This window comes from Pseudophryne corroboree, chromosome 3, assembly GCF_028390025.1.
Source record: "Pseudophryne corroboree isolate aPseCor3 chromosome 3, aPseCor3.hap2, whole genome shotgun sequence".
NCBI lineage: Eukaryota > Metazoa > Chordata > Amphibia > Anura > Myobatrachidae > Pseudophryne > Pseudophryne corroboree.
The window spans coordinates 216,975,202-216,991,824 of NC_086446.1; the positions used below are offsets into that span (position 1 = coordinate 216,975,202).

The window sequence follows — 16,623 nt, forward strand, 5'->3', positions numbered from 1 at the left end:
GAGAGATAAACTACCAGCCAATCAGTTCCTAGCTGTTATGTTACAGGCTGTGGGTGGGATGTACTAATCTCTCCTGCACCGTTAACTGGCTGTCTCTGCAGCCACCTGTCTCTTCTCCATCCCGGAGCTGCTATTTGCTTCTCCCCCTCACCACCGCAGCCACCTGCCTCCTCCCCATCCCAGTGCTGCTATTCGCTTCTCCCCCTCACTGCCGCGGTCACTCAGGATGCTGGGGCATGTACGCATGCGCCAGTGAATATCAAGGCTCAGCACAGCATCCACAATGCTGAGCCATGAGTGGCCATGGTGGTGAGGGGGAGAACTGAATAGCAACATCCGGGACGGGGAGGAGACAGGTAGCTGCGGAGAAAGCCAGTTAACGCTGTGGGAGAGGTTAATACCTCCCGCCCCGTGTTTGAAAAATGTCAGGACCCGATTAGTTTGTACTTTATCTCTCCGCACTTTGTCTCTCCAAGCATTGATGCATATCCCTTAGTGTATTGTATATTATTCTACCTTGTATGAAAATGTTATTTTATACGGTATGACTCCTATTATTTTATATGGCAGATTTAATACAGTAGTCACATGCACTTAACCCACCAGCAACTACAATTTCTCCACCTTATTTATCAATTGGCCTTAGACTGTAAGCTCACTTGGGTAGAGCCATGTTACCTTGTTTTATTTCATTGTTTTATTTTTATCAACATTGGGATGCACTACACCATATTCATGTTGTACATTATAATTCATTATCGAACAACTAATGAGCCTGAACACAACTTTGTATATTCAAATTAAAATGCATGGGGCTAAATGGTAATATCATATTTCTCATTAATTATATTTATTTATATTGTTTTTACTAACATGACATGAAAAGGGGTGTTATTACACCCTTTTCATATTATTTTAGTTACACTGAAATGTAATAAAGGGCTTTTGGAGCAATTTTCATGGAAAAAAGACTCCAAACCCTCCAAACTGTCCAGATATTTGCATGACAGTCCCATTTTTTTGCCTTTCCCACCCACAGGCATCAGTGTCCCATGGTGGAGGGGAAAGTTGGGAGGCTCCCTGTCACTTGCTGTTCTGGTAGCAGAGCAGTGGTGAATAGATGGATTCTCATGGACAGAGCTTTCTCACAGTCTCTGTCCCTACATGCAATAATTAATACATTCCTGCTATTTATTCAATTATCGCACTGTGGATTGGAGCAAATGTATCATTTTCCATCCACAACTGATATACGGATAAATATACCTCTTTGACTCATAAAAGTCATAATAAAAATTGCACAAGGATGGCAAGTTTCCCAGAGGGGCAGACACTGCACATCCTGCATTCATTTTATTGAATACTTACCCTCCGGAGTTCTATTTGACCAGAGGTGATATACAGACATGCCAAGGAGTACACAGACATGCATAGAACAGTGACCTGAGTTTTTCCACCAGCTCTTTTATTGGACAGTGGCTAGGTTGATGCTGAGCTACCTTTCTTATCTTTTCTTACAGACGGCTTCTTAGCACTGTTTTTATGTAAGCAAAGGAATATATTTATTTTTGTCTTGCTGCAACACAGCAGCTCTTAGGATACAGCTCTGTTTAATGTCTTACGTGAACACATGGTTCTAATGCACATTTAAAAGGAAGTTAGAAACATAAAACACTGCATTTTGTAAAAGGTGTATAAGGGTGCCTATAAACCAATAAATTAATCTGTAGATTGGAGTACAGATACTGTATGTTCTTGCTCATCACAGGTATGACTATAGTCGCACCCATAATCCATAGGGAAAGCATTGTATTATCGTGGGTGTGACTATTCACACTCGATTGTGGGTAGTTGCGTGATGCATTCACTTGTGCGTACACATTGCAGTAAGAATGAGAAGGGACCCATCTGTACAGTAGATTAGAAATCATCTTCCCTGATTAGAGAGATAAAGACTCATAATAAGTTACATTTGGGAAGATGATCTTCTGGCTTTTAGTAGATATAAAATGTCAAAAACATCACTTATCTATTTTCACTATTAGTATGCCTACCGAAACAAAGTATTATAACGTGGCCTAATCCCCGTTTACTGTTTTTCTGAGACCTCTCAAACTGAAATGATAAAGCTGTCACATCTCTATCTTTTATGGGCTAGAAATAAACACCTTCTAACTCCAAGCAGAATATTTTATATATACTGTATATATATATCCCACATTTCTCAAACAAAGATAAGCAAAACTGAGCAAAACAGTCCATCAAACAGGAAACAAAAATGTCAAGATAATTTTATGGTTTTCTGTATTTCAATTCAACCGTAAATTCTCAGTGTTCCTTTCATTATAGAGATGGGAATATCCTCCATTGATCAGAAATAAAGAATCCTTACAACTGGAGAGAAGAGGGGATATTGAAAACAATGAAATACTTTACTTGAAAGCTCTCATTTAATCCCATTGTTCCAGATCATTTTATTTCTACATAAATGCAGTAAATTTAGCTACAATGTCCATGGGTCCATTCTGTACATAGCCAAATAAATAGTAAATACATAATCTATAACATCTGTAATTAGAGATCAGAAAAGTATTATTTTTTTTTTTAAATACAATTATTTAAAGGCATAAATGAAAGTGCAGAAAAAGTAGATCATCAAATACTTAAAATACAGTAGACTGTTGATACAGAAAATATGATGTGAGTAAATAATCCAAAAAGCAGCTTGTTAATATGAACAATAACCTCAGGTAAAAAATTGCAATTTGGAATTCAAATTGAGGATTCTGTAGAATTTATCTACTTGAAACTATGACGAAAATAGAATAGAGAGGTAGTAAAAAGGAGAATAAAAGAAGAGAATAAGAGGAAAGGTAAGAGAAAAGAAAAACATAGAGAATCGTAAAAGATAATAGAGGGGGGGAGGGGATGGAGGGGGGAAGGGGAGGGGAGGGGGAACTGATCACTGTTATTAAAAAATAAAATAAAATAAAAGACAATGGTCCAATCTTTCTACAAAAATCTAGTCAGGATTAACTAGAAAGCTAGTGTTGAGTGAGATTAGGAGTTAGTGATGACCCGGAGGTGGTGCCAGTCTGTATTTTCAAATACTTTCATAATTCTATCTGGAGTAGATCAGGGCCGGTGCAAGGTTTCTCGGCACCCTAGGCAAAACTTCTGCCTATTGCCCCTTCCCCCTACCCACCCTTCAGATGAAAGGCATGCTGCTCTCACCCCCTCCCCCTTACTCTGATAAATGTCTGCTGTTCTATCCCGCCCCACCATCTGTGTGCATGGTGCTGCTCATCCCCCCAGACTGTGTGCATGCCTGCTCCTCATCTCCCCCCCCCCCTCACCACACTGCTTCTCTTGCCCTCTTTTCTTATCAATGCAGAGAATGCACTGTACAGCCACCGTACCTGCATGCTGCAGTGCAGAGTTGGGACTGTGGGTGAAGTGATAAAGTGGAAGATGATAAAGGACCAGCCATTCAGCTCCTAACTGTCATTTTTCAAACCCAGCCTGTAACATGGAAGTTAAAATCTGATTGGCTGGTCCTTTATCACCTTCCACATTATCACTTCACCGAGATTAATAAATCTTCCCCTGAGTAGTCTGTGAAAGAGCCTGGAATGAAGAGCAGTGCTGCATATCACCCCCAGCCAGGACACCAGGAGCTGTCAAAGTTATTGCCTGTGCCGGGTGGAGGTGGAGCTGGAGGCTGCAATACGGGAACTTAGCAGTCGCGGCTACTGTAAGATAAGAGTTCTGGGGGATTGCAGCGGCTGTGAAAGGTAGGACCATGCAACCTTTTTCAGGCAACTGTAGCAGGCCTAATGGTTGCAAAGGTTAGCGCACTAATTGGTGGATAGGGGTATGTATTGGGTGTGTGATGGTCTGGGTGAGATTTGTAGATCACGTGGATGTGTGTATTAATGATAATCACTCTTAGCGAATAATTGCCATGTGCTTTTATTTTTGTTTGTAATGTCCAATGCAGTATGAAGGTTGTCCTTAATGGCAGCAACCTCTGATAGTTTAATAATGGTTCCTTTCAGTTGTTTGTCCACCACTTTCAGGTGTGTCCTGCAGACTACCCTTTAATACAGTATACCTTCCTAATGGTATACAGGATGGACCCCAGTTCAGAAAGTCATGAGTCAGGGATAGGGGTGATATCAGCGATGTCGTTATGGTCCTCAGAAGACCCTTCTCGGAGATAGGACACTGCATCCTCCGGAGTAGAAAAATCCAAATGTTTGTCGCCATCATAAATTCGGAGCTTCGCTGGATAAAGTAGAGAGAATTTTCGTTTGGCGGACACCAACTTTGAGCAAATAGTATTAAAGGCCGTCCTCGCTCTCGATAATTCTGCAGAAAAGTCTTGGAATATGAGCAGACGATTGTTTTCCCACTGTCTTCCTGGAGGCGGACCAGATGGCAACCTTGTGTAAATAGTTTAGGCATCTGAACAGTGTAACGCGAGGGCGACCCTCTGAAGAGCGGGGAGGAGGACCAACACGGTGCACACGTTCAATTACCAGATCTTTGCAAGTATCGGCGATACCTAAAAGATTGGGAAGCGTTGTTTGGACAAATTGAGAAAGACTGTCCCCCTTCACCGTTTCCGGAAGGCCTACCAGCCGAATATTATTTCTTCTGGACCTGTTTTCTGCGTCGTCTAGCTTCATTCATAATTGGTAATTCTCTTTTTCAAGACGTTTGACACAGCCCTGAACATCAGCCATATCATGGCAGAGACCTCCAATTCTATTTTCATTAACAGAGACTTTGTGTGAGAGATGTTGCAACTGGAGCGAGATGTCTGAAACTGCTTTTGACAGCAATGGAGATATAGCTTGTGTTATGGCCTCTGTTAGGTCTGCATATGTAATAGGCGAATCAGGAGAACGTTCCATTGATGGAGAACATGAGAGAGATTGTGAAGCAATCAATTTTTTGGGAGCTGGAGAAGAGGGAGGGGTGGTAATTCCAGGGGCCATGGTGGAATTATCTCTCCTTTTTTCCTGTCGAACAGGGAGGGAGGAAGGTAGGGCTTTGGCTGCAGAATTCGGGGATAAAAACCGGTCCATCGGTAATAATAGGACTAGAGAAGATGGGAAGCTGGCGTATAGATAATAAATCGCTGGTTTACAAAAGTAAGGAAAAGCACATGCGGTGTTTGTAAGCCGTAGAAGCTGTTCCTGTGTACTGTATTATTCTTAGGAAGCCTTTGACATCAGCCTGAGGTGTAATAATTGGCTGGCTATGACATATAGGGTTAAACAGAAGTGACCCACCTTAGAATCCTCAGCAGGAATCAGTTATTTGACTGTAGGTCTCTGCAGCAGCAAAGAATGGCAGTGTAAACGCAGGCAGCAGGTGATTCACACAAAATGGCGCTGCTGCGGTTGCTATGGTTACCGCTCTCGATCCTGTGAGAACCGGGTGTCGTGGCTGAGCTCTGCGGCTCTTGTCAGCGGCGGCTTCCTCTGTTATGAGGGATACTGCAGGCTCCACTGTTCCTGTACTCGCCTGTCACACGGTGAGTACTGGAGGTGCGGCCGCGATGATATGCAGTCTGACGGGGACTTTCCTCGGCGGACGCGCGGCTCGGATGCAGAGGGGTCACAGCCGCTGGCGGCTTGCTGTACGGAGTCACGATGGGGCTGGTAGTGTTAGTGGCTTAGTAAGGCTGTTAAAACAGCCGTTATAACGGTGCCGTGGTCGGGAAACACCGGAGCTGTGCTGTGATGTGTCCTCACAGCATGGAGCCGGAACCGGAAGTCTCCAGAAAAGTATTTTAAAGTATACAGCATAATATTCTCCTCATTTGGTTGTGAAATGTTGTTTCGTTGTCACTAGTGAAATTTGGTCCCGAGTGTTCCCCATTTTATGTCAAAGAAAATGAATTGACCTGCTCAATGTATTTATTAAAAGTTATTTATGTAGTACAGTATATTAGCCTCCTATTTACAGAGAAGAGTCATTTTAAATCAGTCCATGCACCAGAAGAGATTGCAAACAATGGGGCAGATGTATTAAGCCTAGAGAAGTGATAAAGCAGTGATAAGTGCAAGGTGATAACGCACCAGCCAATCATCTCCAATATGTAAATTGGCAGTTAGGAGGTGATTGGCTGGTGCATTATACACGCTGGTTGGTCCGGCACACATCTTTACTCTATTTTAGTCTTCAGTGTATTATGGCCACAGTGTATATTGAAGTAAAGCGTTTGAGTCATTTGACAAGTATTATACAGTATGTGTACAGTATGAAGAATATTTAGTAGTACTGAAGTATTTGCACATTGCACTATTGGCATTGCATAGTTTGATTAAAGTAAAGCCCAATAGTTTTGAATATAGCAATAGCCAAGAATTAGAGTATTATGTTAATTGTTGCCTTTACTGGCTTTAACCATTGATAGATTGTTGAATACGCCATCTGTTATTGACTCTTTTACATTTAAACAGTCTACAGAGATGAAGTGTTGCAGATTAATAAATGTAAATGTCACTTTACTCCCTGGTGCCCACCTTGTATTAAGGATTTGGGGGTTCTCTGTTGTACAAGTGAAAGGAAGAAGAGGGAGAGCTGTCTGAGAGCAGCTGCAATCCACACTACACACAACACCCACTGCTAGGGGGTGGTCACAAGTGTATTTGACACTAGATCTTGTACAAGTAGTGGTAGATTAGAGATTTGTGGCTTCTGAACCTCTTCTTATCAAACTACTCAGTGTTTGACCAATTGCTTTTAGTATTTGTTTTGTGAAAAAATATTTGCTAATGCTATTTCTGGGGGGTTTAATGCTTGAGTTATTGGATCTCTGAATATGGACTTTAGAAAAGTTCTCAAGAAAATTTACAGTTTGCTTTATTTTAATTTTCCAGCTCAAAAAGGTATGAAGGGTAGAATAAAAGATTAAAAGAAGATACATAGCAAAATCATAAGCTAAAACTAAAGCAATTATTTTAAATCATATCGACAATTTTTAATCAAGTTTAGACTACTTGTTTCAATCATTGTAGGCTATTTTTAATTGATGTGCACCGGACATTTTTCGGGTTTTGTGTTTTGGTTTTGGATTCGGTTCCACGGCCGTGTTTTGGATTCGGACGCGTTTTGGCAAAACCTCACCGAAATTTTTTTGTCGGATTCGGGTGTGTTTTGGATTCGGGTGTTTTTTTCAAAAAACCCTAAAAAACAGCTTAAATCATTAGGTCATTTTGATCCCATAGTATTATTAACCTCAATTACCATAATTTCCACTCATTTCCAGTCTATTCTGAACACCTCACACCTCACAATATTATTTTTAGTCCTACAATTTGCACCGAGGTCACTGGATGGCTAAGCTAAGCGACACAAGTGGCCGACACAAACACCTGGCCCATCTAGGAGTGGCACTGCAGTGTCAATCAAGACAGGATGGCACTTCAAAAAAATTGTCCCCAAACAGCACATGATGCAAAGAAAAAAAGAGGCGCACCAAGGTGGCTGTGTGACTAAGCTAAGCGACACAAGTGGCCAACACAAACACCTGGCCCATCTAGGAGTGGCACTGCAGTGTCAATAAAGACAGGATGGCACTTCAAAAAAATTGTCCCCAAACAGCACATGATGCAAAGAAAAAAAGAGGCGCACCAAGGTGGCTGTGTGACTAAGATAAGCGACACAAGTGGCCGACACAAACACCTGGCCCATCTAGGAGTGGCACTGCAGTGTCAATCAAGACAGGATGGCACTTCAAAAAAATTGTCCCCAAACAGCACATGATGCAAAGAAAAAAAGAGGCGCACCAAGGTGGCTGTGTGACTAAGCTAAGCGACACAAGTGGCCGACACAAACACCTGGCCCATCTAGGAGTGGCACTGCAGTGTCAATCAAGACAGGATGGCACTTTAAGAAAATTGTCCCCAAACAGCACATGATGCAAAGAAAAAAAGAGGCGCACCAAGGTGGCTGTGTGACTAAGATAAGCGACACAAGTGGCCGACACAAACACCTAGCCCTTCTAGGAGTGGCACTGCAGTGTCAATCAAGACAGGATGGCACTTCAAAAAAATTGTCCCCAAACAGCACATGATGCAAAGAAAAAAAGAGGCGCACCAAGGTGGCTGTGCGACTAAGCTAAGCGACACAAGTGGCCGACACAAACACCTGGCCCATCTAGGAGTGGCACTGCAGTGTAAATCAAGACAGGATGGCACTTTAAGAAAATTGTCCCCAAACAGCACATGATGCAAAGAAAAAAAGAGGCGCACCAAAGTGGCTGTGTGACTAAGATAAGCGACACAAGTGGCCGACACAAACACCTGGCCCTTCTAGGAGTGGCACTGCAGTGTCAATCAAGACAGGATGGCACTTTAAAAAAATTGTCCCGAAACAGCACATGATGCAAAGAAAAAAAGAGGCGCACCAAGGTCGCTGTGTGACTAAGCTAAGCGACACAAGTGGCCGACACAAACACCTGGCCCATCTAGGAGTGGCACTGCAGTGTCAATCAAGACAGGATGGCACTTCAAAAAAATTGTCCCCAAACAGCACATGATGCAAAGAAAAAAAGAGGCGCACCAAGGTGGCTGTGTGACTAAGCTAAGCGACACAAGTGGCCGACACGAACACCTGGCCCATCTAGGAGTGGCACTGCAGTGTCAATCAAGACAGGATGGCACTTCAAAAAAATTGTCCCCAAACAGCACATGATGCAAAGAAAAAAAGAGGCGCACCAAGGTGGCTGTGTGACTAAGCTAAGTGACACAAGTGGCCGACACAAACACCTGGCCCATCTAGGAGTGGCACTGCAGTGTCAATCAAGACAGGATGGCACTTCAAAAAAATTGTCCCCAAACAGCACATGATGCAAAGAAAAAAAGAGGCGCACCAAGGTGGCTGTGTGACTAAGCTAAGCGACACAAGTGGCCGACACAAACACCTGGCCCATCTAGGAGTGGCACTGCAGTGTCAATCAAGACAGGATGGCACTTCAAAAAAATTGTCCCCAAACAGCACATGATGCAAAGAAAAAAAGAGGCGCACCAAGGTGGCTGTGTGACTAAGCTAAGCGACACAAGTGGCCAACACAAACACCTGGCCCATCTAGGAGTGGCACTGCAGTGTCAATCAAGACAGGATGGCACTTCAAAAAAATTGTCCCCAAACAGCACATGATGCAAAGAAAAAAAGAGGCGCACCAAGGTGGCTGTGTGACTAAGATAAGCGACACAAGTGGCCGACACAAACACCTGGCCCTTCTAGGAGTGGCACTGCAGTGTCAATCAAGACAGGATGGCACTTCAAAAAAATTGTCCCCAAAAAGCACATGATGCAAAGAAAAAAAGAGGCGCATCAAGGTCGCTGTGTGACTAAGCTAAGCGACACAAGTGGCCGACACAAACACCTGGCCCATCTAGGAGTGGCACTGCAGTGTCAATCAAGACAGGATGACACTTCAAAAAAATTGTCCCCAAACAGCACATGATGCAAAGAAAAAAAGAGGCGCACCAAGGTGGCTGTGTGACTAAGCTAAGCGACACAAGTGGCCGACACAAACACCTGGCCCATCTAGGAGTGGCACTGCATTGTCAATCAAGACAGGATGGCACTTCAAAAAAATTGTCCCCAAACAGCACATGATGCAAAGAAAAAAAGAGGCGCACCAAGGTGGCTGTGTGACTAAGCTAAGCGACACAAGTGGCCGACACAAACACCTGGCCCATCTAGGAGTGGCACTGCAGTGTCAATCAAGACAGGATGGCACTTCAAAAAAATTGTCCCCAAACAGCACATGATGCAAAGAAAAAAAGAGGCGCACCAAGGTGGCTGTGTGACTAAGCTAAGCGACACAAGTGGCCGACACAAACACCTGGCCCATCTAGGAGTGGCACTGCAGTGTCAATCAAGACAGGATGGCACTTCAAAAAAATTGTCCCCAAACAGCACATGATGCAAAGAAAAAAAGAGGCGCACCAAGGTGGCTGTGTGACTAAGCTAAGCGACACAAGTGGCCAACACAAACACCTGGCCCATCTAGGAGTGGCACTGCAGTGTCAATCAAGACAGGATGGCACTTCAAAAAAATTGTCCCCAAACAGCACTTGATGCAAAGAAAAAAAGAGGCGCACCAAGGTGGCTGTGTGAATAAGATAAGCGACACAAGTGGCCGACACAAACACCTGGCCCATCTAGGAGTGGCACTGCAGTTTCAATCAAGATAGGATGGCACTTCAAAAAAATTGTCCCCAAACAGCACATGATGCAAAGAAAAAAAGAGGCGCACCAAGGTGGCTGTGTGACTAAGCTAAGCGACACAAGTGGCCGACACAAACACCTGGCCCATCTAGGAGTGGCACTGCAGTGTCAATCAAGACAGGATGGCACTTTAAAAAAATTGTCCCCAAACAGCACATGATGCAAAGAAAAAAAGAGGCGCACCAAGGTGGCTGTGTGACTAAGATAAGCGACACAAGTGGCCGACACAAACACCTGGCCCTTCTAGGAGTGGCACTGCAGTGTCAATCAAGACAGGATGGCACTTCAAAAAAATTGTCCCCAAACAGCACATGATGCAAAGAAAAAAAGAGGCGCACCAAGGTCGCTGTGTGACTAAGCTAAGCGACACAAGTGGCCGACACAAACACCTGGCCCATCTAGGAGTGGCACTGCAGTGTCAATCAAGACAGGATGGCACTTCAAAAAAATTGTCCCAAAACAGCACATGATGCAAAGAAAAAAAGAGGCGCACCACAGGTATAGAATGTAGATGGATAGTATACTTAATGAATGACGACACAGAGGTAGGTACAGCAGTGGCTTACCGTACTGCTATATATAGTATACTGGTGGTCACTGTGTCAGCAAACTGCAAAACTAAAATGCACCACAGGTATAGAATGTAGATGGATAGTATACTTAATGAATTACGACACAGAGGTAGGTACAGCAGTGGCCTACCGTACTGCTATATATAGTATACTGGTGGTCACTGTGTCAGCAAACTGCAAAACTAAAATGCACCACAGGTATAGAATGTAGATGGATAGTATACTTAATGAATGACGACACAGAGGTAGGTACAGCAGTGGCCTACCGTACTGCTATATATAGTATACTGGTGGTCACTGTGTCAGCAAACTGCAAAACTAAAATGCACCACAGGTATAGAATGTAGATGGATAGTATACTTAATGAATGACGACACAGAGGTAGGTACAGCAGTGGCCTACCGTACTGCTATATATAGTATACTGGTGGTCACTGGTCAGCAAAACTCTGCACTGTACTCCTCCTATATAATATTAATTATACTGGTGGACCCCAGTCCCCACATTAAAATAAAGCAGCACACTGAGCACAGATATGGAGTGTTTTTCAGGCAGACAACGTATACTGGTGGTCACTGTCAGCAAAACTCTGCACTGTACTCCTTCTATATAATACAGCTGGTCCCCAGTCCCCACAATTAAGCAGTGTGAGCACAGATATATTATACAGCACACTGAGCACAGATATGGTATGGAGCGTTTTTTTCAGGCAGAGAACGGATAAAAACTGGTGGTCACTTATCAGCAAAACTCTGCACTGTACTCCTCCTAACAGCTGCTCCCCAGTCCTCCACACAATTAAGCAATAAAGCAATCAAGTTCAACAATAAACGGAGAGGACGCCAGCCACGTCCTCTCCCTATCATCTCCAATGCACGAGTGAAAATGGCGGCGACGCGCGGCTGCTTATATAGAATCCGAATCTTGCGAGAATCCGACAGCGGGATGATGACGTTCGGGCGCGCTCGGGTTAGCCGAGCAAGGCGAAAAGGTTCGAACCTGCCTCGGACCCGTGTAAAAAGGGTGAAGTTCGGGGGGGTTCGGTTTCCGAGAAACCGAACCGGCTCATCTCTAATTTTTATCTGGAGTAATAATGCATTAGAAGGGTTTTCCCTTACTTTTATTTTCCCTTTTCCACTCTCTTTTCCAAGAGGAATTAATATTATATGCTAGTCATTCTCTTACCTGATATGCAGATGCCATAATGTGCCATACTACTTAAAGCAAAATACTGCATAGGACATTATGTTATGCTATCAGGGTATAAGAAATTATAATATTGTATGTTTTTAGTGATAGCGGAGTGCAAAGACTATACTAGCGATGTTTTATGTGCACAATTATGTCCAGTTAGTCACAAGACAAACTGCACGATCTTTAATGCTATTCTAGGGCCTAATTCGGATCTGATCGCTGATGTGCAAAATCGCAAGGTTGCCGATTATCGAATGATTGTGCATGCAAACGGATTGTAATGGGCAGGCGTGAGTCCAAACTTGACAAAAAATCCTGACTTTTTATTTTATCACTAGGCGAGCCCAGTTTGATTGACAGGAAGCGGACATTTGGGGGTGGTAATTGGCCGATTTCTGGGAGTGTCTGGAAAAACGCAGGTGTTCCTAAGCATTTTCAGGGAGGGCGTGTGACTTCAGCTCTAGTCCCGATCAGACCGTTTGTATCGCAGTGTAGGAGTAAGTACTGGGCTAGGCACAGACTGCACACACTGGGAAAAACATTCGATAAGCGACACAAGTGGCCGACACAAACACCTGGCCCTTCTAGGAGTGGCACTGCAGTGTCAATCAAGACAGGATGGCACTTCAAAAAAAATTGTCCCCAAACAGCACATGATGCAAAGAAAAAAAGAGGCGCACCAAGGTCGCTGTGTGACTAAGCTAAGCGACACAAGTGGCCGACACAAACACCTGGCCCATCTAGGAGTGGCACTGCAGTGTCAATCAAGACAGGATGGCACTTCAAAAAAATTGTCCCAAAACAGCACATGATGCAAAGAAAAAAAGAGGCGCACCACAGGTATAGAATGTAGATGGATAGTATACTTAATGAATGACGACACAGAGGTAGGAACAGCAGTGGCCTACCGTACTGCTATATATAGTATACTGGTGGTCACTGTGTCAGCAAACTGCAAAACTAAAATGCACCACAGGTATAGAATGTAGATGGATAGTATATTTAATGAATGACGACACAGAGGTAGGTACAGCAGTGGCTTACCGTACTGCTATATATAGTATACTGGTGGTCACTGTGTCAGCAAACTGCAAAACTAAAATGCACCACAGGTATAGAATGTAGATGGATAGTATACTTAATGAATTACGACACAGAGGTAGGTACAGCAGTGGCCTACCGTACTGCTATATATAGTATACTGGTGGTCACTGTGTCAGCAAACTGCAAAACTAAAATGCACCACAGGTATAGAATGTAGATGGATAGTATACTTAATGAATGACGACACAGAGGTAGGTACAGCAGTGGCCTACCGTACTGCTATATATAGTATACTGGTGGTCACTGTGTCAGCAAACTGCAAAACTAAAATGCACCACAGGTATAGAATGTAGATGGATAGTATACTTAATGAATGACGACACAGAGGTAGGTACAGCAGTGGCCTACCGTACTGCTATATATAGTATACTGGTGGTCACTGGTCAGCAAAACTCTGCACTGTACTCCTCCTATATAATATTAATTATACTGGTGGACCCCAGTCCCCACATTAAAATAAAGCAGCACACTGAGCACAGATATGGAGTGTTTTTCAGGCAGACAACGTATACTGGTGGTCACTGTCAGCAAAACTCTGCACTGTACTCCTTCTATATAATACAGCTGGTCCCCAGTCCCCACAATTAAGCAGTGTGAGCACAGATATATTATACAGCACACTGAGCACAGATATGGTATGGAGCGTTTTTTTCAGGCAGAGAACGGATAAAAACTGGTGGTCACTTATCAGCAAAACTCTGCACTGTACTCCTCCTAACAGCTGCTCCCCAGTCCTCCACACAATTAAGCAATAAAGCAATCAAGTTCAACAATAAACGGAGAGGACGCCAGCCACGTCCTCTCCCTATCATCTCCAATGCACGAGTGAAAATGGCGGCGACGCGCGGCTGCTTATATAGAATCCGAATCTTGCGAGAATCCGACAGCGGGATGATGACGTTCGGGCGCGCTCGGGTTAGCCGAGCAAGGCGAAAAGGTTCGAACCTGCCTCGGACCCGTGTAAAAAGGGTGAAGTTCGGGGGGGTTCGGTTTCCGAGAAACCGAACCGGCTCATCTCTAATTTTTATCTGGAGTAATAATGCATTAGAAGGGTTTTCCCTTACTTTTATTTTCCCTTTTCCACTCTCTTTTCCAAGAGGAATTAATATTATATGCTAGTCATTCTCTTACCTGATATGCAGATGCCATAATGTGCCATACTACTTAAAGCAAAATACTGCATAGGACATTATGTTATGCTATCAGGGTATAAGAAATTATAATATTGTATGTTTTTAGTGATAGCGGAGTGCAAAGACTATACTAGCGATGTTTTATGTGCACAATTATGTCCAGTTAGTCACAAGACAAACTGCACGATCTTTAATGCTATTCTAGGGCCTAATTCGGATCTGATCGCTGATGTGCAAAATCGCAAGGTTGCCGATTATCGAATGATTGTGCATGCAAACGGATTGTAATGGGCAGGCGTGAGTCCAAACTTGACAAAAAATCCTGACTTTTTATTTTATCACTAGGCGAGCCCAGTTTGATTGACAGGAAGCGGACATTTGGGGGTGGTAATTGGCCGATTTCTGGGAGTGTCTGGAAAAACGCAGGTGTTCCTAAGCATTTTCAGGGAGGGCGTGTGACTTCAGCTCTAGTCCCGATCAGACCGTTTGTATCGCAGTGTAGGAGTAAGTACTGGGCTAGGCACAGACTGCACACACTGGGAAAAACATTCGATGGTGAGTGAGTTGTGAACAGATCTGCAGCTGACCAGCGTTTGAAAATTTTTGCACGGCATACGCAGACTTGCACGGGGCAGGTTTTCACTCTGTCTGGGCGACGACTATCTGATCACAGACCTTAGCAAATTTGCAATCAGATCAGGTCTGAATTAGGCCCAGAATTATAACACTTATTTGAGGTGCCCAAACCCAATTTGGGGAAGGAGGACTGGGAATATAGATTAATCTGCTCCAGATTACGCTACCTAATGTTTCTGACTTGCACCTCTAGAATGAGTACTATAATGTTTTAAACTGGGTATGTGAAAATAGGAACCTTCCAAATATTTTCAGTATATTCACCAAGCTACAGATGACTCCAAGCTCATCTTTGCTATTATCCGTGGCAAAAGGGACTGTCCTATGAAAATCGGGACAGTTGGGAGGTATGTTATCCTGAGTCTGACATCTGCAATGGAGCAGTAACTGTAAGGGAGGGACTTTTAGGTTACCTTCCCTTTTGAACACAAGCAGTGCTTAGGACAAGTCTCACTTATGTCATGCTGCTATCAGAAACTATAGCTCCCACAATCCTTAGGGGGTGCACTTGCTTGAAAATAATGACCAATCCCATAAAAATCACAAGGGTGGAGTTGGAGAGAGCCTGGAAAGTCAGAGAGATGATGAAAAAAAAAGTGTTGCTGTTGTAAATGCCCTGATTACTGCTGTGCTGAGAGTTTTAAACTGCATATTGTATGTATAAACATGTGCACACAAAGAGGTGATACTCCTGAAACACTAAGATTGCTACCTGATCCCATGGGTTATTACAGGCCCTGAGGGTTGTTTATAGTGGATTATGCTTCAGGTGCCTGAGGCACCCAAAGCATAATTCCCGATAAGATCCGGGTATTGGAATACCAGTGGGGGACAGGGGCAGGGGTGCCGTGGTGACATGGAGCCACAGCTGGGAAGCAGGGCACTGTATCAGAGAGGCAAGAGAGGGGAAGATTCTAGCATACCTGGATGCTTTGTGGGGGGCTGAGCCATCCTCCACCTTATCCATCACGGGGGCAGGCTGGCCTCTGAAGTGGGAAGCAGAGTGAGATCTCCATGGACAAGGCGCCAATCACATGCTGGGAACCCGCCTGGTTTACATATTAATCCAATGGTGGATGATCTGCACATTTGCAGAACAAGTCCTGCGATCACACTCACAGAGCCAAAAAGCCACAGCCTGACTTACTGTATTTCCTCGTCTTGTTTATAGAGCTGCGGAACCCAGTCTGCATAACCATATAACCATTCTCAGCTGGCCAATGGTCCTCCAGAGTTATACGCAACTGCATCCTTGCATGCAGCAGCAGATCATAGATTTGTGTAGGAGGTGTCTACTTACATTAGACAACCCCTGCTGCATTAGCATATGTTAGCATTTCTGCTAGGTGCACAGTAGAACCAGGTGCTTCAAATCTTACTGTTATTCACAGTTGCACAATAGGCCTTGGAATCAGTAAAAAATCTAACAAGGAGATATTTTCTAAACAGTCTTTTGGGATCATTATTAAAAAAGTAATGCTAGATCGCCTAAATTTTCCCTGGTTGTGCCTTAACTGTGTCTGGGGGATGGGAATCCTTGCATCTCTGTTGTGGTGTAGAGAAAAAGAGGATCAAGTGCACTGCTGAAGAATGATGCCACAGCAAGGGCAGACTCTTTACATCATGCCACAACCAGGTAATATCATATATGATTTTCCAACTCATTGACAACAATAGATTTATTCAGTTTACCACGTTTGTATGATAATTACTCCCCATTCCTAATC

At 43.7% G+C, this 16,623-nt stretch overlaps 1 protein-coding gene across 2 annotated transcripts in view; it reads right to left on the reverse strand.

Moving 5' to 3' along the window:
• GRID1 (glutamate ionotropic receptor delta type subunit 1) overlaps positions 1-16,623 on the reverse strand; it is a 1,444,362-nt gene that overhangs the window by 188,678 nt on the left and 1,239,061 nt on the right. The window lies entirely within an intron of this gene.